The 24,047-nt window shown below is 31.3% G+C and overlaps 1 protein-coding gene across 1 annotated transcript in view; it reads right to left on the bottom strand.

Annotated features, from left to right (window-relative positions):
* LOC119608246 (poly(rC)-binding protein 3-like) overlaps positions 1-24,047 on the bottom strand; it is a 129,110-nt gene that overhangs the window by 47,775 nt on the left and 57,288 nt on the right. Inside the window, 1 exon segment of the mRNA XM_037962574.1 lies at positions 17,927-17,946. The gene's annotated coding sequence lies outside the window, so the exon portion shown is untranslated.

Below are 24,047 nucleotides of genomic sequence, written 5' to 3'. Positions count from 1 at the left end.
AATTTCGACAAGCGTCAGTGTGGACAAATGGAAACGATCAGATATATATGGAACTAGTAAATAAGAAACCTAATGATCCATTGCCATTGGTTGCTATTCCTAAGACGATTTGTTCAGGCAGTTGAAAAAATAAGAACAGTGGCGACAAAGAACTAATCTTGAGAAAGATTTTAAAAGTCTGATAACAATTCTAATAACTATCACTAACAATTAATATGACAAACTAAACATACCAATTTCTTATGTAGGATGTTTTTTGAAAAAAGGATGCTTTAACATTATTACTGTTGTTTGAAAAAATATGGTTCAGTAGTTAATTTAATAACATTTAATTAATAATAAATGTGGTAGACAGAATGATGACAATCTATGTATGTGTATATACAAGTGGGGGCGCATAGGAGTGTGCATGTATATTGTAACTATTGAAAGTTTATACAAATGTATGTATGTATTTATCTTTTCATATAATTTTTTGGATTGTATGTAGTTGTGGTTAGTGGGGACAAAAATACATATATATTTTTTATTGTTTATTGTGGTCACTTTTTTTGTGTGTACATACGCAAAGTTAGTTGTTTATAAATCTATAAAATGTTGGTAGTATATGTTTGTTATTTAAGTTTATTAATAATGCATAAAGTGTTTTATTTTACTGTTTATTTGATGTTAAAAATACAAAAATAAATAACACTAACAATAACAACAAAAAGTAGTCGCAATAATAAAAAAATAATACACAATATTATTAAAGTAATTGTAAAATTTTTCAATGTTTATTCTTATTACTTAAATATTTATGAATAAACCAATACAGGCAGAAATACATGAATACTCACACCTATACATACACACCCAATTATATATTTATGTATATGAATGGATCTGTATTAAGGTGGCCTTTCCAGCAAAAACTGGGTAATTGCTTTTAATTGTAATTACTTACCTAACAATATACATTTCAATGACTACTACATATTGTCTGGATTACATAGAAGTAGTCTAATAAGGTATTACTAATAATGTGTTATATAAATACTTTCTAATTCATTAGTCATCTTGTCATTAAAGATGTGTATGTTTTTTCATGTGATTCACAATGACTACTTTTTATAATTACTTGTAATCGTTTGTGATAAGTACTTGCCTCGAGTGACATCGCCGCGTTAAAATAATGACTTTAAATTTTAGCATTTTAACTCCTTACATAGTGATGAATGTTTTTACTGGGTTTTTTGGTATGAAATGTAGTTCAACGACTACTTTCAGAATCAATTTCTTACAACGTTTATTTACACAGAATACTGGTTAGTTCTTTAGGTTAATATGAAAATACCATTTGTAAAATATTCCTTCAAAATTAGAAGGATCTTAAAAAAATTTTCATATTTTTCAGAAATAACGTAACGTAATAACGTAAACTTTCATTATAGTTGGAAACCCTTATTTTATAATATAGGTAAAAGACTACTACGGAGGTGGCTTGTACAGCATGCCATTGCCAAAAACATAGGAGTGAAAGAGAAGGATATACTCAGAGAGAGCTCTAAGCTACCTCAGCCGATAATAACATAGCAAATTCCAAAAAGTATAAAATAGAGCAAATGATGAAAGAGGTGAGAGATAGCATAGCTAAGCTACTTATTACTAAAAACGACTTTCTGGGGCGCAGAGGAGGAAATCAACAAAAACGCTCAGGAAATCAATCCCACGACACTCCAAAGGAAACATCTTTATATCTGAGGCTAAGAGGATCAGGTCATCCGAGGAATTTATATTTGAGAATAAACCTAAGAATATACAGCTGATGCCAAGTCATACTTCACTTAAAGGAAACTGAAGTCAGAATCCTGCGAGTAAGAGTGACAACGACAAGCCAGATATTCCTAAGACGAACAACTCGGCAAAATCAAGGTAAGAAGCCCCAAAAAACGAGGATAAAGAAGCTAGACAGATGAAAAGGAAAAAACCGCCATCTCACGCCAAAGTTGCCAAGATAAGACAGCGGGACGATCTCTGTTATGCAGTATATAATGCCGGAAATCCGACAGGCAAAATTACAATAGACCAGCAGAGTAAGATTTGAAGATAGTGGACCACACAATCGCTTCCAATGGCATCTTAGAATGAACCAAACTTTCGTTTGCGGTAGGAATAAGGTCACTTATTTTCTCTCCATACAAACGGGACCACCCTAACATACATATGTAATATAATCGTGCTTATAATATATGTATGTATGTTAGTATGTATCTGTGCGTTAGTAAAGCCCTCAAGTGTACAATTTATATGTTTGTTTAAATAAATAAAATAAGTTGCCTGGTGTTGTTTGGTAAAGATGTATGTGCGTATGTAGGAAAAGGATACTTTTGTGTGTTTTTGTGTGCGAACATGGTAGTAATAATAAAAGTAAAGATTATAATATTTTTTAATTGAATTTTTAAATGTACTTATCTTTGTATGTACCAGTATGTTTGATTGTGTGTATTCATCTGTAGCGAGTGACTGAGTTTATTAAATTGTATTACAATGGATGTAAATGTAAATTTCCATATGATATTTGTTGTTGATGTGATGTTACTATAAATTACGTGTGTAAATGAAACACTAAACGCAATATGAAAATGGTTTAACAATATATAAATAAGATAAAATCAGTCAAAAACATGAAACATCACAATTTTGAATTATAACTAAAAGTATTTCTCCAACTTTAGGAATAATTTATAGATTTGAACTTATTTTACGAATTTAGCTGAATACTTAATCTTATAGATAATTTTATAATTTTAAGAAAAAATTACATTTCTCAAAGCACCATTATTCGAATGTCTCACAATATAAATATAAAGTTTAATTAGTTTTTATTATTTATGGGAGTCCTTAAAGCAAGGATTCCATCAAACCACAAACAACCTCATCAGCATAAATACAACTTGTACCGAAATAATTAAAAGTATGGATAAAAAAAGAGAAGAGTAATATTTATTAAAATTACGTTTATTAATATTAATAATGTGCAGACATTTGTGCATAATAATAATAAATATCAACAATATACACAAACATGGATAACTATGTAAATTGACAATGTAAATGTATTTACTGTAGGTAATGTATACATAGGGTTTATACTTTCTTCGAATTGTGGATCGAATTAATGCTCAATATTTTTCTTTGGGATTTAGAGATTAAGGGTTTCATTTTATAAAACGAAACGACAAACGTTCAAAAAAATTTGTATGGAAAAAATTCAAATTTTTAAAAATTTCCTAGTATTCTTCATACAAATATTTTACGTTAACGAAAGTTTCGTTTTATAAAATGAGGGGGTAAACTTCAATACTTGTTATAATTTGACAATTAACTGTATTTGAATCGCAAATTGTGATTAGGTTACGCTAGCATTTGTGATATCTTTAAAATTATTCTTCCCTAAGTTGTGATAAGGATGGAATGCACTTAAAAATACAGATCAGTATTTTGGCTTCCAAGAAATCCCAATAGCCAATTTACTACCCCATCCTTTCATGTAGACAGTGGACTTTAAGAGGACGTCAACTCCTAGAGAAAGCAATGGAAAGGCAAATCGACACCCATCACCTCTGATAGTCCGATAAGGGAAAAATTATAAGTTGCTATGTCTGAACTTGTTATACCCACAAAGATCGTCCAGCATTGCATTAGACCATGAAGAATACCAGTGCTGTGAAGATAAGAACAAACATCTCAAAATCGTTTCATACAGAACAGACTTCATATACTTAGGAGTCGTAATTAACAGCAGAAATAATGTCAGTTTGGAGATCAAACGGAGAATAACACTAGCAAATAGGTGCTACTTTGGACTTAGTAAGCAATTAAGGAGCAATGTTCTCTCTCGACGGACAGAGCGCTTATCTTACCTGTCCTTATGTACGGCGCTGAAACGTGGACAATGAAGAAGTCGGATGACTCCGCGCTGAAAGTGTTCGAAAGAAAAATTCTCTGTAAGATCTATGGCCCAATACATGTCGATGATATCTTCCGAATTAGGATGAATCATGAGCATATAGTAAAACACATTAAAGTAAATCATGTGAGGAGGAACCAATATATGGTATGAAACGGAAAAAGGGCGGCCCAAATGACTGGCGGTTTATTTTGCTTCAGGCTGAAACCGATCCGCGTTTGAAATAGACATATAAAGTAAAGTAAGACTTTAAGAGCATCGGAAGATGCATCTTCTTTACCAGTCCCAACTTAGCGCCTTCCCAGGGAGGGGAGGGGTACTTTCTACCAAGTTCTTCAAGGTGCCAGTTCATTGGTGTGATGCCAACCTCATCAATATTAAGCTCATGCTTTACCATTTACCCTTTGAAGCGATTGCGTGTTCCACTATATTATTGTTGACCAAGTCTTCTACTTTACTCTGCTGGTCTATTGGAAGTTTGCCTGTCGTGTTACCGGCATCGTATAGTGCATAGCAGAGATAGTCCCCGGTATCTTCTATCGGCTACTTTGGCGTAAGATGGCGAGGTTGATTTCGTCTACGTATTCGTCTTCGGAATATCACATTTACTTGCAGGATTCTGACTTCCGACTGAAATTCCTTTGAAGACGGGGAGCTCTTTTTCTTTTTAGGATTAATCTCAGTTGTCAACTCCTCGGGAGACCTGATACTCTTTGCCTTGCATATTGAGAGAGAATCCGAATTTTCCTTTGGAGTGTGGTGGGATTGACACAGTATGATTTCATGAAGCATCTTCTTCAACTTCCCCCTCTATGCTTCTGAAAACCGTTTTAGTAATAGGTAGCTATGCTATCTCTCAACGATTTCATCATCCTTTTTGGGATTTGCTATAATGGTGTTGTTATTAGCATCTGAGGATTCAGAGTCGGAAACCTCGATTATTTTTAAGGGCTGAGTTAGCTTAGAGCTCTCTCCAAGTACATACTTCATCCCTATGTCTTGCTAATGACAGGCTTAGAGATTCTCTCCAAGTACATCCTTCTTCTTCCCTATGTTTTGCTAATGACATATTGTCCGTCACGGAGGCAGCTTTAAAAACTTAAACTAATTAGTATCATAATGAGCGTTACCTCGAAAACCATTAGGTCAATTTTAATATATTAACGTATTTCGAATTTTTGACAACATTATTACGAAGAACATAATATAGTTGTCGTAACCATATCGAACAATTTTTGCTCTCCGTGTGAAGAGAATCTAGCTTACACTTAATTATTACTACTAAAATCTAACAGAAAAATGCTACCTTAATAGATATTATAACATAAATATTTACTATGTGGGTGTACGCATGTAAGGATATAAATCCAAAATGTTATTAATAAAACATATTGTTTATAAATACATAAGTGCAAAATGATATAAATTCACATATAACATTACAGTACACAACATTTACTGCTTATGTATATTATGTATATTATATTTATAAATAATTAATTAAAAATGTTAACTTGGTAATTTTTCGCACGTGTCTTTTATACCTATTTGTTTATTTTATCCCTTCTATGTTAATATTGCCCAAAATTCTGACATTTGATTATTTTTTTGGAAAATATTATTTCTGTTTAAATTACAACTGATAACTGATTTATTTCATTTAATATTTTATTAACAAAACAAAAAGGCATAAAGCTCTAAATTATATGATTTTAAAATTGTTAATATAAATTAAGGTAAAATTTCCTAAAATAAAAAAAATCAAAGTGTACTCAAACATTTTTACAGATTTATTTTTAAAAATGTGAACAGTTTGCTTTTTTGTGAATAACTGTAAAAATGATTTAATTACTTTTTAAGCAATTTATTTATTTTTTTTTAATGAAATGACCATAAATATTATTTAGCTAAAACTTCAAATGACTTTAAATCAAACACATTTTTCCAGTTGAACAACTTTAAAGTAACAAGATAACTAACTGTGTTGCAATACAATTTATCAATATTTGTATGTGCATCCTCCTCTCGGTAATTTGAAGTGATAAATATTTATTTAATACCTGTTTTTATTTGTTTATTTATTTTTTGTTGTTGTGCATGTTTTTGTATGTATTATTTAATTTTGATTCTTATTTCCTGGTTAAGGTTAAATAATTAAGAACAATAAAAAAAGAATTGTAAACAAAATTTTCTTCCAAAGAAAAATTTGTTTCATTTGTGTTTTTCAGTTTTGAAATTGAAAAGGTCTCTCTCTCTGTTCCATTGTTTAATGTATTTATTTAATCCCTTTAGAAAGGATTAAACAAATAAGTAAATAAAAATTTAGTTAACTTTTCAAATGAAATTATCACACATTGCAGAAGGGGTAGAATGAGTATTGTTGTGATGTTACATTGTTGTGATGTTACATTGTTGTAGGTAATTCATTTAATTTAAAATCAAATTGGAAATGAACAAACAAAAAGCCAAACTTTAAAATCATTTGACCACTAATTGTTGGATTAATTTGTTACATTAAATAAAAATGCTGAGCAGATTGAAATTTCAAAAGGAAGCTAATGTAAAAAAGAACTTATTTATACAGTATTGTTGGCAAGATAAGCAACTTTTAATGAGAGTGTAATCAAAGTTGTTAGATATGAATAGATTTTTACAAAATGTCGTAATAATTGGAACAAAAATTTAATTCCATTTCCTTCGGACTTTTTGTTTTTGTTTCGTGCACGTCTTTAGACGTGAGGGGAGAATTTTTTGATCTGCCAATATGGATTTAGCCCAGTTGGTGATGACAAGTAATCTGAAGAAAGTAATCTGTTTAACGTTCTTTTTGGCTGGTGTGATGAGCATGAAACACAGCTGGTGAACCTGAAATCTTGTTCGTAGTTCCTTCACTGGCAGGAAAAGGTGTAGCATTGGTTTCCGAAATCGAGTTCGCAGTTAATTCGCTCACATTGGGCACAGGGCTGTCTGCTTTCAAAACTCATAAAACATAGGTTTGGACTTGACTTGCCCCGCATCACTTACTGTTATAATTTGATCAACCGTCATTCCAAGATTAGCCTGGTTCGCTGTTGCCGCAGCAATAGGGCCGCCGAAGATTATATGCCCCCCTCTCCGAATATTCGGTGCACTCTTAACTATCGAACCATTCATTTAAAAACGGGTCAAAATTGAATTTATACTTTCTGCCAAGTTTGGAAAAACATTATAACATCACTGAAACAAAGAGCAACCCAATGAGGGTAAACAGGTGGTGGTGGATTTAACGAACGTTCAAGATCCTATAGTTCAGAATGTCAAGGTCCTATAGGACCAAAAGAACGCAAAATCAACCGACTGATCATGTTATAGTTGTGTAGTTCTTAGGAAATTCTTGTCATGAGCTCCTCTGGTATGGGTATCCCTATCCAGTAAGGCCTGCGTGGGTATTCATCTTGTCACAATGTCATATTTATAATATCAAGTCGAATATAATGAAAAGTAAAATATAATCCTTTCACGATATTCAAGGAATAAAGGACATGATGAGTAATAATGAGTAATCGAAGTTCCATCCAATGATAGAGAAAAAATATCGATAAATAGGTCCTAGGTCTGTTTGTGTGTTGAACACACCAAAGGTCTCGGTGGTATGAGGTAGACCACTGTATATTCTCTATCAATAGGATTTGTTTGGTATTATAAATCGGCAATATCGGTCCACATTTTTTGTATTTTTTAGTAATGTATATACTCAGATCCATCATAGGCAAAAACTACTTTTTTAAGCAAACATAAATTAATACTATTAAACATTCAAACTTCAAAGTGAATGCGGCAACGTTTAATATTCATTGTTTCTATAACGAGACATTATATTTAAAAAGTGCTAACTCAGCTTATTTATTGAATGAGTTAGTACTTTTGGAATAAAGTTAAATCTAAGACCGTATTGGATTGTAAAAAGCTCTAACCGAATACTCTCTAGGAGGTAAGATTGCCATCATATGGGTACCAGGCCACTCGGGAGTAGTCGTCAATGAAAGAGTGAATGTAATAGCTTTAAAGGAAAACCATTTGACGCAACGAGAGCAGAATTCAATTTTTATGGGTGAGAGAAAGGTCTATTGGAATAATGAAACCGTGGGTAGAACCACAAAGATCCTATGGGGTGACCCTAACTAAAGCAGGACGATAAGCCTTCTCAAAATGAACAAGTCTGAAGTTAGTATGATGGTACGTATTCTGAGTGGACTCATAGGATTACGGACACACCTATACAAAATTTAACGGCGGTTTGAGATGAATGTAGAGCATGTGCAATATAACATCCCTCACGAACACTGGTTGAAAAATTCTAAGAATTACGTCCAATACACTGAGTTTCTGAACATCGGACGATAATACATTTAGTGAATATTATATAAGGTTTTTGCTTTTACCAAAAAACATTTTCCATGAAAAGTAGCGCACTACAGGCCCTATCAATATAACCTAAACTAGTACTTTTGGAATATAGTGTCTCGATATGTATTTATATAATTCATATTTTAGTTTTCAGAAAATTTAAAAACTAACATTACGGTTTAGCTTTGATAAACCATAATCATAAATTTTAAATATTCTCATACAATTTAAGACTAAACAAATACCTTCTCAGTTGGTCTCGAATTATTTATAATGCATCGGGTGCAATTATTTAAATGTATGCTAAATACCTAGTATGTATAACTACTCGTATTAGTATGTATTGTCTCTATTGTTTCTGATATTTACACACTACAAACATACTAAAAATGCAAACATTTTAAACATTTCGTATTCTATGATTCTAATGTGTCTACTACATATTTTTGGCTCAAAAACCATTATTTATACAAATATAGAATATAAATGAACACAACTACTAAGTAGCAGAAATACATTTTATCCAAATTAAATACTGGCACAGTACAGACGGACATAGAGATACAAAAAATATTGCAGCAATATTTAATCTTAAATCAAATACAAAAAAAGTAGTAGATATCATTTTATATCCTGATGTTATAACAGTTACTTTCTTAGATTATAATAAAGTCTTATACATAGATTTTGTTTAGTAAATTGATTTTATTTGCGTTATTATTCTATAAATATTTAACAGAGTTTTTTTCTGGCAATATCTTAAGTGAAATTTACTTAATTAAATTGCAAATATGTTTATGATTGAAAAACTATTTTATAAGGTACAAAACAAAACTAATTATTCAAAATGACAAATAGTAGTTGATATAAGTTTGACTAAAATAACAAAGACAACATCAATCAAAATTTTACACACAGATTTTTGATACATACATATTTCTGGTTTAAATTTTCAAACAATGTATCAGAATTTAATTTTAAGAGCGTTTCTTTTGCTAGCTATTTTAAACTGTTTTCCACCTTTTTTTATGAAGATTTCAAAATGTTTTTACAAGCCAAATAAAAACAAACGAAAATGGCAATAACGCACATAATCTGAAAATCATAAAATAAAATACTATTGTTTCTTCAATATTTGCACAAGCTCAACTTCAAATACTATACAACATACAACAGCACCATTATATTACGAATAAAAGTAGTAACGAGCATAAAAGCCAGTACCAAAATACAAAGTATTTACCTACTACCAAAAAAATATAAAAAAACACAAAAAACAAAGTTGCAATAAACAATAAAAATTGTGCAAAAATTGCAGATTTTTTCTTCCTCTATTCTCAAATATTTTGTCAGTAATTCCAGTGCAATAAAAAAAATAAAATTACATTTTTTTAAACAAACACTCGTACTTACAGATATTTTAACATAAATACAACAATTGTTGCAAATACAAAAAAACAAAAGAGTAAAAAATCAATAAAAAACTTGTAAAATGGTTGCTAGAACAAAAAACATGTTACAACAAGACTTTGAACTTTTAAGATAAATAGAAAAATGTTGAGAAAAAAAAAACTTGGAAACAGAAACCAAAATCTTAAAATGAACATACTACAAAAAGGAAAAGAAATATGTACATATCTTCTTGTTCATAGAGATGTATGAGAGAATTCAAAATTACATATCTATGTAAGTTGGTATTTTACATTAGGGTGATTCTTATTTGAAACTAAAAAATTAAACTTTAGTAATATCTTAAAATGCCAATTCATACAAAATATTATGTTCACTAATTTATTAACAATTCTACAATTCTCCAAAACTGCGATGCTATCTATCGGAAACATTTGAAAATTCACACTCCTCGTAAAGCTTGGAATGGTGCAGGAGCGGATAGTACTTTTTGACATCGAAAAAAAAAAAAACAAAAGAACCCTCACGGCATATCAAGTACGTTTTCCATATTAGGAACTTTTCTAAGTAGTCAGTGGACTTGCTAATAGTCTAGTCCATAGATTAACTTATAGACTTTTCTAAAACTGGTCCAAAGACTAGACAATAGACTGGTTCATAGACTAGGTAAAAGCTTTGTCCATAGACCAGTCGAAAGACTAGCCCATAGACTTGTCAAAAGGCTAGTCCATAGACGAGTCGAAAAACTAGGCCATGGACTAGTCTTTTGATTAGTCCTAGACTAGTTAAGAGACTAGTCCATAGACAATTCCATGATCATTGCATAATAGACTATCCATTCTAGACTCACCTATAGACCAGTCGAAAGGCTAGCCCATAGACTAGTCAAAAGACTAGTCCATAGACTAGTCAAAAGACTATTCCATAGACTAGTCAAATGACAAGTCCATAGACCAGACAAAAGACTAGTACATAGACTAGTTTATAGGCTAGTCAAAAGACTAGTCCATAGACTTTTCCATGAATATTGCATAGAATAGTTAATAGACTATATAGCATATAATAGACCATTGACCAGTCCATTCATCAGTAGACTAGTCCATTAACCAGTCAATAGGATAGTCCACTGACCAGTCAAAAAGTGCATAGACTAGTTATTGGACTTCTCCAAAGACTTGCCGATATATCTACTAGTTCAAATACTATTCAGTAGTCTAAGCATAAAAAAGTACTGTTATAAGTGTTAGTACTATTCTGGTCTCCAGGTTAAAGTCAATAGACTAGTCCATAGGATAGTCAATAGACTCAATAGGCAAGTGCATAGACTAGTTAATAATCTAGTTAATGGACTAATCCATAGACACGTTAATAGAGAATAGTTAATAGACTAGTTATTGGACTTCTCCAAAGACTTGCCGATATATCTACTAGTTCAAATACTATTCAATAGTCTAAGCATAAAAAAGTACTGTTATAAGTGTTAGTACTATTCTGGTCTCCAGGTTAAAGTCAATAGACTAGTCCATAGGATAGTCAATGGACTCAATAGGCAAGTGCATAGACTAGTTAATAATCTAGTTAATGGACTAATCCATAGACACGTTAATAGAGAATAATTAATAGACTAGTTATTGGACATCTCCAAAGACTTGCTAACATATGTACTAGTTCAAATACTATTCAATAGTCTAAGCCTAAAAAAGTACTGTTATAAGTGTTAGTACTCTTCTGGTCTCCAGGTGAAAAATTTGGGTTAGAACTTGAAGCAATAACAAGGTCCAAAGATTAGCATGTCTTGCAATCACTGGCTGTATGAGCTCCACCCCTCAGTCTAGTCTAGAGACGATGCTAAATATAACACTCCTTGATATATCAAATGCAATTCAGCTAAATCTTTTCTACGACTTAAACAGTCGAACGGACTTAAGCATGATCGCATTGGTCATGGCACCATCCTACAAAAAATAGACTACCTGACACCTGCACGGTCCTTCAGTCAGAGATATATGCCATCGATAAAGCCGCGAGAGGAATCCGGGAACTAAATCTGGAAAATTCGACTAAACATATATACTTGGACAGCCTTACATTAATCAAGGCTGGGTTCCAGGACATGAAGGCATTCGGGGAAATTAAATATCTGATGAATGCGCAACCAAAGGTTCGTCCCTAGGCTTAACACTTGCGCAAAGGGATATTCACACTCCCCTATCAAAATTGAAAGATGACTGGGCTTTGAGTGTGACGGAACTCAGGTGGTCAAATATCACCACATGTAAAATATCGAGACTGCTCTAGGTCACTCTGACAACTTATAGGACTAGGACTCTGTTGTCTCTTAGTAAAAACTCGATTTAGAACCTTTGCAGAAACTTAATAATCAATTTAAATAAAATACAGGATTGATCGTACCCTATTGTATCGGTAAAATACACATGTTACGCACACCAATCTTGTATCTATGCTTTTTTTACACAAATATATATTACGAGTACAAAAAAAAAAAGAATTAAAACAAAGATCAATACTTGTATTGGTTGAATGACTGAAGAAGACGGACTTGATGGACTGACTGACTGAATGTTTCTGACATGAAGTTGAGCTGTTGAGGTTGGTACGGGGAGGTAGTGATAAAATAAAACAATTTTATAGTTAGAAAAGTCTTATAATGTTCACACACTCAATCAATGTCATAGACACACATACATACACGTATTAGTGTTTTGAAATCAAAGAAACAGGTTGAACTATAAGTGGACTTTAAGAGATGAGAACCGGTAAAAAAATTATTCTTGATTTAACTGCAGTGTTAGATAAAATCAATAAAAATATTTGTAATTCAATACTTTTAGAGATAAATTTTAAACTATAAGCATGACTAGTGATGTACTTTATATATATATTTGGATGTTTGGAATCTATGTTGTCTAACTTTTTTAAAAATCGGTTTAAACAAGTAAAGTTCAAATGATTGTTTTCGGAATACGGCTTTTAATAGTTGTTTATGTTGGATTCATTATACACCTATTCGTACGAAATTTGCCAGAGACTTAGGTACATAGAATGCTTGTTTAGGTCGAATTTTATGGCCATACTGGTATTTTCTAGCTAATTATGATCGTTAAAGTTAGTTTATAAAAAGGATGATATATGGGTTGGAGGGTCAATCATGGACCGATCCTAGTAAATATAAGTTTTAGTTCCTATATAACTTGTTAGTATCGAATTTCAAAACTGTTAAGCATGTTTGAGATTTAAACTCATTTTCTGAAGGGATCCATATATGTGGGGTGGAAAAAGGGCTTTCTATGAGGGCGGGGTGTCTAAAAAGAATAATGTCTCAGTACATAAATCTAACTTATGCCAAAATTCAGCACATTTGCTGCTTAATTAACAGATTTATGATGGTTTAAACTATACTTCGGAGGGCCACTTGTATAGGGGCTATGCGAAATCGTGGACCGATAAGTTTAAGTGAATTTTGGACTCATTCAAACTATATTCAATAGAGCCCATATTGATTTAATCAAATGTTATTTAATAACAGCATGTAATTCAAGTTTAGAATATAAGGTAGGTGTCGGGTTCCTGACTGCAGTAAAAGTAAAACGGTTTGATAATAGATTTGCAAAATATCGAAAGTACAGCTTCTTTAAAGTCTACTCTATACTTATTTAACACCAAAAAGCTAGATTCTAGAATAACAAGTGTATCTGAGAAATGCATTTCGAAAACAAACATATTTCTTTATACATACGTACATATGTATATGTTAAGTTTTGTATGTGTGTGTTTAGTTGTGCGATATGGTGTTTATGGGCATTTGAATTAGACTGTAACGGTCGGTCAGTTATAATTCATGTTTCAGTTTTATGTTAGTTTTTTGTTGTTGTTGTTGCTGGTCTTTATGATGATGTCGTTCGTTGCTGTCGTCGTTGTTGGAATCAAATTGCACATAATCGTCCATTTCTTGTCGCATCATGTTTAGCAAGTATTAGTTAGTATTATTATGTTTCTTCTTTCTTCCACATCTTACAAAAAGACATACATTCATGCATCCAATTTTACTCTATACATATTTACAATATAATATATATTTGTTGCATGTTTGTATCTCTGTACATTGAGAGATACATACATATGTACATATGTATGTAACTACATGTATTATATTGTTTATCATTGACTTGAAAGTATGACATTTAATTCCATCCGATTTCTTCTAATGCATTTACAGATTACTTTTTTCACACATGCTTGAGTTCACATCAGATGCGTCGTTCATTATTTTTTATTCGCAACCCTCTCAAACGGCTGACACTTTTTTTCTACTTTTTTTTCTTCAAATTCAATTGTTGCCATGTCTAATGTAGTTGCAACACGTATTTAACTTTTTGTACGTTTTCATTTCTTGCTACTTTCGTTAAGAGTAGAAAAATAAAAAAAAAGTTGTGAAAAAAGAGTAGAAGTTAGTAGACAAATGTGTCAAACAGTCATTGTTTTTACTTGTAAATATTGTTTCTTTGTTCAAATTCAATTTTAGTTAAAACAAACAACAGCAACATTCATTTTCTACAAATTACATTTAGGTCTACTTAAAATATTAATTTCTCTTCTTTGTTTTCTAGTTGGATGGGATTTTTATGTTTTATTTCTTTTTTTTCAAATTACAAAAAATTACAAATTTTACTAGCAGTACATATTTAATCTCCTTTGTCAGTCGTCTACATAAAGTGGGTCATAGTTGGTATTAGGGTCTGTCCATATGTCCGTCTGTTGTATTTTTAGTTTTATTTACACTGTAGCATCGATATGAATTCACCTGTTTTTTAAAAGCTTTTTATTGTAATCTTATTACGATAAGAAATAGTAAAAAAAAAATTACATACACATTGCTAGAAAAGTTAACAATTATAGAGGACATTTTGTTAATTGAAACATATACAAATGTACGTACATATGTATGTAATATAATGTATTATTTTTTTTAATATTATTTTTGTACAATATTTTGTTGCCATACTTAAGCCATTTATGTATTTTTGTCGTCTACCCAGATGTAATTACAATGAATTTGTCTGTAAGATACATTTGGCGGTAGATACATATCAGAGATGGAAAATTCGGAATGACTTTACTTAAGCTTATGATTTAACACACATAATTAGTGGTGTACCAGAAGATTATGTGTTTGTATATTAATGTTTGGATCGTAATACTGGGTCTAATTTTTCTTCTCGTAAAATTCTTAGTTCAGTTTGTAGTAAAAGTGTCAGGACTACTATTAAAAACTTCAACGTCAATGTTAGAATACCACCCACTTAATAGTCTTCTTTTCCATGGTGACATGATCTCAAATCGGACAAGAAATATAAAGAAACTCTGTGCGGTTAAAAAATAGGTAGATCTCCTTTTTGTGGACTCTTCGTTATAGATATTTCTGAGTTTACCGCGCCTGATGTCTCGAATCATTGGCTTCTTATGTCACAGCTGGCAATGGCTTGCAGTACAAGAAACAACTAAGAGAATTTTTTCGTCCATCAGCCGTTTAAAAATCTTGACCCGGAAGTTGTAAAAAGTCTTCCAGTACATACGTTTCATCATCCATCACACAACAATTATATTTTTTATAAAATTAGACTTAAATTTTTTGCTTTTAAGTTCTTTACCGAATTGATCTGGAACTTTCTGAACTTTATACGACTTCACTCCATCATTAGCTTTGGTTCTGTGCACAAAAGAATCAGAGAATTTAACTTTACGAGCAGCTTTTCTAATGAAAGTCTTTGGCGCTCTTTGAAAAAGTTGTTCGACTTATTTTCCCTTATCAACATCTGTTTGAACTCTTTCTTCCCGATCCTGGTTTTCATTCAATGATCTAGTCTCCCAGCAAAAACTTAAATTAAAAATTAATAGGTTAAAATGCTAAAATTTCCATAGACAATAGCATTCTAAGCATTATTAACACCGAGATGACATTGGAGTCAAGTAATTACCACGCTCGCTTACAAATAGGGAGTTAAGTAAGTACTTATTACGATAACCTGAAAATAGTGAGCTGAGTAAGTAGTTTCTGAGAAAAAAATTGCCTACGAGGATACGTCCACTGCCTCTATTAACAATACGTCAAGGCTAAAAAAGTAAGTACTTACATAATATATTATTTGTAAGTCATTACTCCTCCTTCTAAGTAATGCAGACGGTATATAGCAGTCATTGAAAAGTAAGTTGATGAGTAAGTACAAGTCATTTCCATGTTCTTTTACTGGGCTTCTTTATACTGTTTTATGTTTTTGAAATAGTGTGTCGATAAACCTTCATATTTTTTGCAATTTTTATGAAAGTCCATATAGGACTTGAAAGGTTTTAAGGAGACCAATGAGAGTTGCATGGTTTCCAAATTTTCAATGCCCAGTGATAACTGATAAAAGAGTGCTGAGATGCGTTCTACTGAGACCTATTAGAAAGGATGTTCTATGAAGATCCATTCGAGGCCACAGCGTACTTGCAATCGAGCAAGTATGCTCATGAGACCAGTGGTCTTTTGCTAAACCATAACATGTAGCATATATGAGTTTCTTAATGGCAGATAGTGGAACATGACCGAATTGGTCTATATCCAGCGTAGCCATTCTCGTCCCAGTTTTCGCCAAAGTATCAGCAATATTGTTGCCTTTTTGTGTCCCAGTGTCCTTTGACCCAAACAAAGGTAATTGTTGAATGTCCCGCCATCTCATTAAGAGACGCCCGGCATTCTTGGACAAGCCTTGATGTAGAATATACACCGATCAGGGATTTAATGGCGGCTTTATCTCTGTTAGATATCTGATAGTACCTAAGCTAATTTAATGTCCTTTTTATCGCCGAAATTTCAGCTTGTAAGATAGTGCACTCATAATTGAGTAAGATTTAAGGATTAAGAAATGAGTAAATCGTTCGCAACCATGATTACGCCCCTGTTACAGGCACGTAATAATCTATGATTTCAGATAACATGATAATCGTGTTATCAGATTATTGATAGGAACAGGGATTTAACCTTTAGAGTTCTTCTTGTGGGGTGCCATTATTCGTAAGATAGAAAATATCAACAAAGTCTTAAAGAGTCCCACCCGGGCTGATTCAGAGGACTCAAAGTAAGGGGGATATGAAAAATTTAAGCCGATTAAACTACACAGAGGGAAAAAGAAATATACACGCCTGGTACCAAATTGACACCAACGAGTTTATAATTTTTCAATAACATCTGTTGTCAAAGTATATATATACATACGTAAGACAACTCAACGTTGCATTGTCAACATTGCAACAATTCGTTGTCGAAATCTAAATTTTATACACATCCGTTGTCTAAATGTAAGCTCAATATAGGCAACGGATTGTTTGTCACTAATGAGCTTACCACGTTTGTTAACATTTAGACAACGGATGTGTATAAAATTTAGATTTCGACAACGAATTGTTGAAATGTTGTCAGCTTTACATAATGTTGTCGTACGTATGTATATACTTTGACAACGGATAGTATTGAAAAATTATAAACAGTTTGGTGTCAATTATATACCTATATACCTCTGTGTATAAATGAAATATACTAACCATACAGATTTATTTTCTATTTTTTACAATATTCCTCCACTATGTACTTGAAGTATTTTCTATATTTCAATTAAACAGTATTAAATAATAAATCTTCTTTTATAAGACTTTAGAATATTGTATTTCCCATAATACATAGTTTATTACTTTTGTAGGCAAATTGTCAGTAAATAATTCTTATAATATTTATATTCTAATTAAATTTGAAAAGCAAAGTAGTCGTTATTTTGACGACTTTACAATTTGTGTAATGTTACAACAAACTGCACTACAATTTAGTTGGTTAGTAATCATGCTTAGAACGTAAAATTTTTATTACTTTTTTTAAAGACTTATTAAATATAAAATTTATTATTTGTTTAATGCGATTTGCAAATTATTATTTTTTATTTATGTGATTTCAGATTTTGTTCTTTTTATAATAAAAACTACATACAACCAGGAAGTATTTTTTTTAAAATTCAAAATAGTTTTATATGTATTGCCTCCTTATTTTGGTTAAAAAAAGTTTCAAAATTATTATCGATTTTCTAAAGTTTTGTCGGAGTCAAATTTATATTAGATTATTTTAAAACTTACCTTAACCCGTTTTATTTTGTCTGGAAAGAAATAACAATGAAAAAATACATGATATTATTTTTCTATTATAGAAATGGCGGCAAAAATTGCTGTTAGATTTTAATATTAGATTAAAGTAAGTATTAGTTTTCATAAGATTTTCACAGTCTTACACACATATTTACATACATATCTATTTGATACGGTTTAATAGGTATAAAGATCCAACAATATCCCAAGGTAGATTAGTAAAATGGATACAGAAAAAAAATCATGCTTCAATTATGACAAGGAATTTAATTATACCCAATACATTTACATTGTCAGTTACATACATACATTTAACATATATGTACACTAAAATATTACAGTAAAATATATTCCAATGTTTTTTTCCAAGAAATATTAGAAATATTTACAGTGGGCCAGAAATATATGTAGACAATTTCACATACACTCCTATCGCCAACCAAAATTTTAGGTGCAATAGTTCCTTTTTCACTTTTTTCATTCACGAGTTTTTTTGTCATAAAAAGTATTTTCTGTTTTGAAATTTTTTGATGAAATTGTTTAAAGAATAACCAGCTATTGTGAATAAAATCTCCTATTGAGAATGAAATATTCACGATAGCAATTTTCGAGGTGAATGAAAATTTCAAGTTAGTTAGTCTGAAAGGAGGATATATGTATATCCGAAGTAATACTCCTAGACCTCCATAGGGCCTATTATACTATTCTTCACCAGTGTTTCTGATGGGAATCGAAACCTCGACCATCGATATAACAGACTAGAATGCTAATCCACCGGAGGCACAAAAAGGCATGAGTTAACGAAATTTTAACTTCTATTGGCGATAAAAAAAACACAAATCCAACACAAACAAGTTTTTAAGGTCTGAACGCATTTAAGTGCTTACTTTCTAATTTACAGAGCTCATGATTTAGAAAGAGATTTTATTTATTATATTCTCTCATTTGCAATTAAACGATTATTATCTTATACTTGTTCTAAGAGCTTTCAAATATGACCAAAATTTTTCCACAATTTCGTAGCCACCTTCTCTAGAGAATAAAATTTTCTCAGCAGATGTTGCGGCATCGAAAATATTATTGTTACACACTGTAACCAAAAGAAAGAAAATTATAGATATTATACATATTTTAGATATAATTCATAAAAGTGACTTAAATATTACATATATCAATCAATTTAGATGTAAGTAAACATCATAAACATTTGTGTATTTAACTTGTATGCAACATAATCGAAAATAAATACTTTAAGCTTTTAAAGATGAATTCTTTATCCAGCCAAACATTTATACATTATTTTATTCATTCATCTATATATACAGCCTTGTGTAACGTTCTGCCTTTAAGAGTTTGGTAACACCCAAAGAGATAAAGTCAGTGAATTAAATGAATAAATAAATAAATGAGTAAGTGAATGAATAAACGAACGAACAAGTGAATGAATGAAGGTAAAAAGAAGCTGTAGAGTAAATTCCTTAAATACGTTTATCCAGCCGAATGCCATTCGAGCGAAACAGCCAGCCAGCCCTCCATCCACCCTTTAATGTTGCTCCCTTTTAGCCTATAGCCTGTGTGTAAGAGTTTTCACTTAAACAAGAAATATTTTTTAAGATAATCTCAAAGAAGGCAGGAAGTGAGGCATATCATATTTTTGTAACTCACCCCCGTCAACCGAACAGACATTGTCGAACATAGCGGCTGACTGACTGACTGACTGCCGGAGTTTATGTATTGTAAACTGAATGGACAAAGTTGCATGCAAACAAGAAACATGAAAGAAAAAACGAAAAAAAAAAACAACAACTCATTCCGATTATGAAGACTAAAGCACAACAATGCCAAATCCAGAACTTTAAAAGTGTTATTACTTTGAGAAAAATGCTTTAACTTTTCAAAGGTTATAACAAAAATAAGAACAAAATTTTGTTACTCTCATACCCACTAACTCAATGTCTGGTTATATTTTATCGTAAGGTCAATTTTCATACAAAATTTAAATGGCAGAATATCTACAAGTTAAACGATAACCGGGGGTGGAGTTAACGGGGCTCTGAATTTATAATTTTCTCAATTGTGTGTCATCATGGAAAAATAGTCCCCGATTTAAAAGTTTAAATAGTTTAAAGTTTCCCTTTTAAGGACTGCGTCAGATAAAAGTTATACACACTTTTTTAGCCAAAACTTATCCTTGGTCCAACATATTATATTTTTTTGATCCCATTAGCTTTACGTTAGGTTAGGTTGATAGGATGATGTATACTACATCAAATCCGAAGAATTACACCTAGGCCACTATCGGGCCTGTTGTGCGCTCCATCTCATGAAAAAAAAAGTTTACTGAATTATTTTTCAGTGTTCCTGAACGTAATTCCTAAGAATCTTCCAATCAGTGTTAGTCAGGAATGCTATTTCCGGAATAACATCACTTCCAAAATACTTGGATCTAACTTCGACGAATGTCTGGCAGTGGCAAAGAAAGTGCTCCAGAGTTTCACTGTCCTCTCCTTTGCCAGATATTTTCTTTTCTAAATCTTTAATTTTAAACTGTTTTTTTTCTAATATATAAACTAATATGGACTCTCATTAAAATCGCAAAATATCTGAAAGTTTATCGTCACAGTATTTCAAAAGACATTAAACAGTATGTATAAAGAAGACTTAAGAACCTAGATCGGGAAGAAAAAAGTTCTAACAGATATTGTTAAGGCAAAAGACTTGTTCGAATTCTTCGAAGAGCACCAAAAGCAGCTCGTAAAGTTAGATGGTCTGATTCTTTTGTGAGCAGATCGCAATTCGGTAATGAACTTTGAGATTAAATACACTTGTTGTGTGATAGATGATGAAACTTATGTACTGGGAGACTTTTCACAACTTCTGGGTCTAGATTTTTTAATCGGCTGATAAAACGAGCTAATGTTGAAGAATAATACCGGACAAACAAAATTACCCAAGATGTTTCCATTTCCTGTGGTGCCAAAAGAGCCATTTGTGACATCAGGATCGATAAACACAGAAATATCTATTACGAAGTATCTGAAAAAGAGGGTTTTACTATCTTTAAAACGCTTAGAGTGTCTTCATATTTCTGGTCCGATTTGTCAAGATGCCACTATGGAAAACAGACTCTTAAGTTGTATTCAAACAAAAATTACGATTTGGTACCACGAGAGGCAAATCCACAAAACTGTTCAAAAGTTCGACCAGTGGAAAAGTATTGCGAAAAAGTATTAAAGAACGTCCGAGGACATGTCACACGCGTCAGTGGGCCACCTGTAATGGTAGGATTTTCGAAAAAAGTTAATAAATTTATAAATACCGAGTAATATGTCAATATTATGTGTAGCTTTTGTAAGCCCAGAATCTCATGTCATATTTAATGAATACCTTTGAAATATAAATTTCTCGAGACAATATTTCTTACTTCCGGTTTAGTAATCTACAAATTATGTTCCTCATAGCTTCAACAGCTGTAAGAGTTCATAAACTGGATGTAGAAAACAACCAGAAGTAAAATCTGCCAAAAAAAATCAAAAAGATGAAAGGAGGCAAGTGTAAAACATAATTGAAGCGTTAATATGGAATGAGGTATAATATACAACTACGTTTTAAAATCTTTTAAATAGACTTAATTTTATAAAAGTATACAAATCATGAAAAAAAATTTCTTAAACAATTAATGAAGCAGAGTAAATCACAACTTTAAGGGGGGTGTGGTGGTCAATATAAAGTGAATTAATGACAAACAAATTGATTTTATAATGAAATTATTCTTTGAAAACAAGTAAAAATAAAACAACAACTACTACAAGTCCATGTTGCTGTTTGTTTTATATATTTTTTATTATTGTTGTTGTTGTTGTTGCTGCTGTTGTCGGTGTTGTATGGAATTATAACAGGGATTTTTGTTTCTTCTGGTCTCTTATTTGGCAGGTCGCCTAAATGTCTGGTCTGGTTTAGTAAAATGTTTATTTCATAATGATGTGTTCAGTGGCAACAACAACAAAGTAATATGAGTAGTATTGTAGGTGTGTTTATGTGATTGTGTTTGCCAGTCTTTAAAAGCCCATTTATACTAAACACACATTCATGTGAACACACACAAATATGTTTTTTTTAAGTTATTTAAATAAACATGTAATACAATTAAAGGCAATCAATCATTTAATCAAATATTTTATAAACACAAACACACACACACGACCCCACACACGATTTCAAATGTTTGGATAAATAAGAAATATGGAAAGATCGAACACATATACATATGTGAAAAAGTCAGTGAATATGTATAAGTTTGAATTTGTTTAAACAATTGACTAAATATGTGTATACTTTTTATATTTGTAAAATTTCGGAAAAATAATAACAAAAACCTAATACTTTTACAAGTTTTGATACACCATGGATATTTCGTGTTAAAATTGTCTATGCCAGGACTCTGAAAATATATTGACTTATAAGGAATTTCGTTATTCATAGCTTTAACCAATGTGGAAATCTGAACATTCTCAAACAATTTAACATGACACAAATCCGCAAAAAAGTCAAAATATCACTTACAAAAACTGTTTTAAAATAATACCAAAACTTATAGAAGTACTAGGCATCCTAATAGTTAGTACATTATATATAGATAAAAGTTGTCTATAAAAATATATTCCATTCATTAAATTTTCTCATGTATTTTTTTTTTTTTTTTTTTGTAAAGCGGCAATTCTTCCTCCGGGATGGTTTGGGTATTTAATTTACTTCACATCCATAGATACATACAAATATGTGTTGTTGTGATTTCATTTTTTGTTGTTCATTTAAACTTTTCCTTAATATCATTATAAATTAAAAGCTTTTTACTTAATGACATTGCAGTCAAAAAACTGTGTAAGAGAGTAATTGAAAATTCAAAATCAATTATCGATACTTTGTTATTTATGCAAACATATATACACACATACAAATACTATGTAAATATGTAGGTATTTATGTATATATAAGTAAATATTGTATTAGAGTTTATGTCTAGGACTACAGAGTAACATCAACTCAAATTTACTCTCATTATATTCCTTTTCATTTTTTGATTTTTGGTAATAATGAACACTTAACTTTAAACAAAAGTTACAATCTTTACACTTGTGGTTTACACACATAGCCGAAGCTTCCCAGCAAAAAATCTGAAATTTTTGGTAATAGCCAGTAGTTATTTCATACATTACTTGGTAATGAGTGTTCATTATCATCCACATTATTTCATTTAGCTGAATAGGTTATTACTGGTAAAGAACAAAACAATTTGGATTTGTTATGGCTCAATTGTCTAGGTCGTTCATTTAACAAACATGGGGTTCGCGCTGCTGGATACTGTTTATTTTTTTCAAAATGACATTCATTTATATATTTTTGTAAAAAGCCGTTCTCAAAATTATAAAAAGCAACATGTTAATGGAGCATCGAGTAAGCGGCTGGAGTGATAAACATAGAAAACAACAGAATGCCTGGGTTCGAATCCCGGCCGAGGAATTTTTTTTATTTTTTGTTTTCTACATACAAAGTCGGCCCAAAATAACTAGCTATCACATAACATATTTGTAGGTTTATTTGTAACTAGTTATTTCGCAAAGTTTTTGTAATCAAATTAGTAACCATTTATTAATTTGTTTAAGGTAGGTACATATTATTTGAACCTCGTCGAACAAAAATAATTAGTTATTCACCCCAAAAGTAATTAGTTTCCACGTGATTCCAATATTACTTTCTAGATTACTAGGTAATGAAAATTTTTGCTGGGTTTCTATACTTTAAAGCTTCAACTAAGGCAAGATTATCCAAAAACAACCCGCTAGTTTTGGATGACACGGATATGGACTTCAACTGAAAGCTATAAGACACACAGCCACCGAATCAATTTAGTTATTGCGAACCAAATTTCCAAACCAAATAATTTTGGCCCGATCAGGGCATGTAATCCAGTGGATTATTTTTGTGGAACTATGATAAAGATGGAGTCTATATAGTTATTCAAAATAAAAATCCGTGACATTATTAGCCCAATAATCCAGCAATTTTGTCAGAATGTGATTGAAAATTTGTATTTAAGAATTGACATCTATAT

The sequence above is a fragment of the Lucilia sericata genome, unplaced genomic scaffold, assembly GCF_015586225.1.
Source record: "Lucilia sericata isolate MDLA Ls3-8-SP2 unplaced genomic scaffold, ASM1558622v1 Contig000812F_arrow, whole genome shotgun sequence".
NCBI classification, from domain to species: domain Eukaryota; kingdom Metazoa; phylum Arthropoda; class Insecta; order Diptera; family Calliphoridae; genus Lucilia; species Lucilia sericata.
This window is presented reverse-complemented; position numbering and strand designations above follow the sequence as displayed.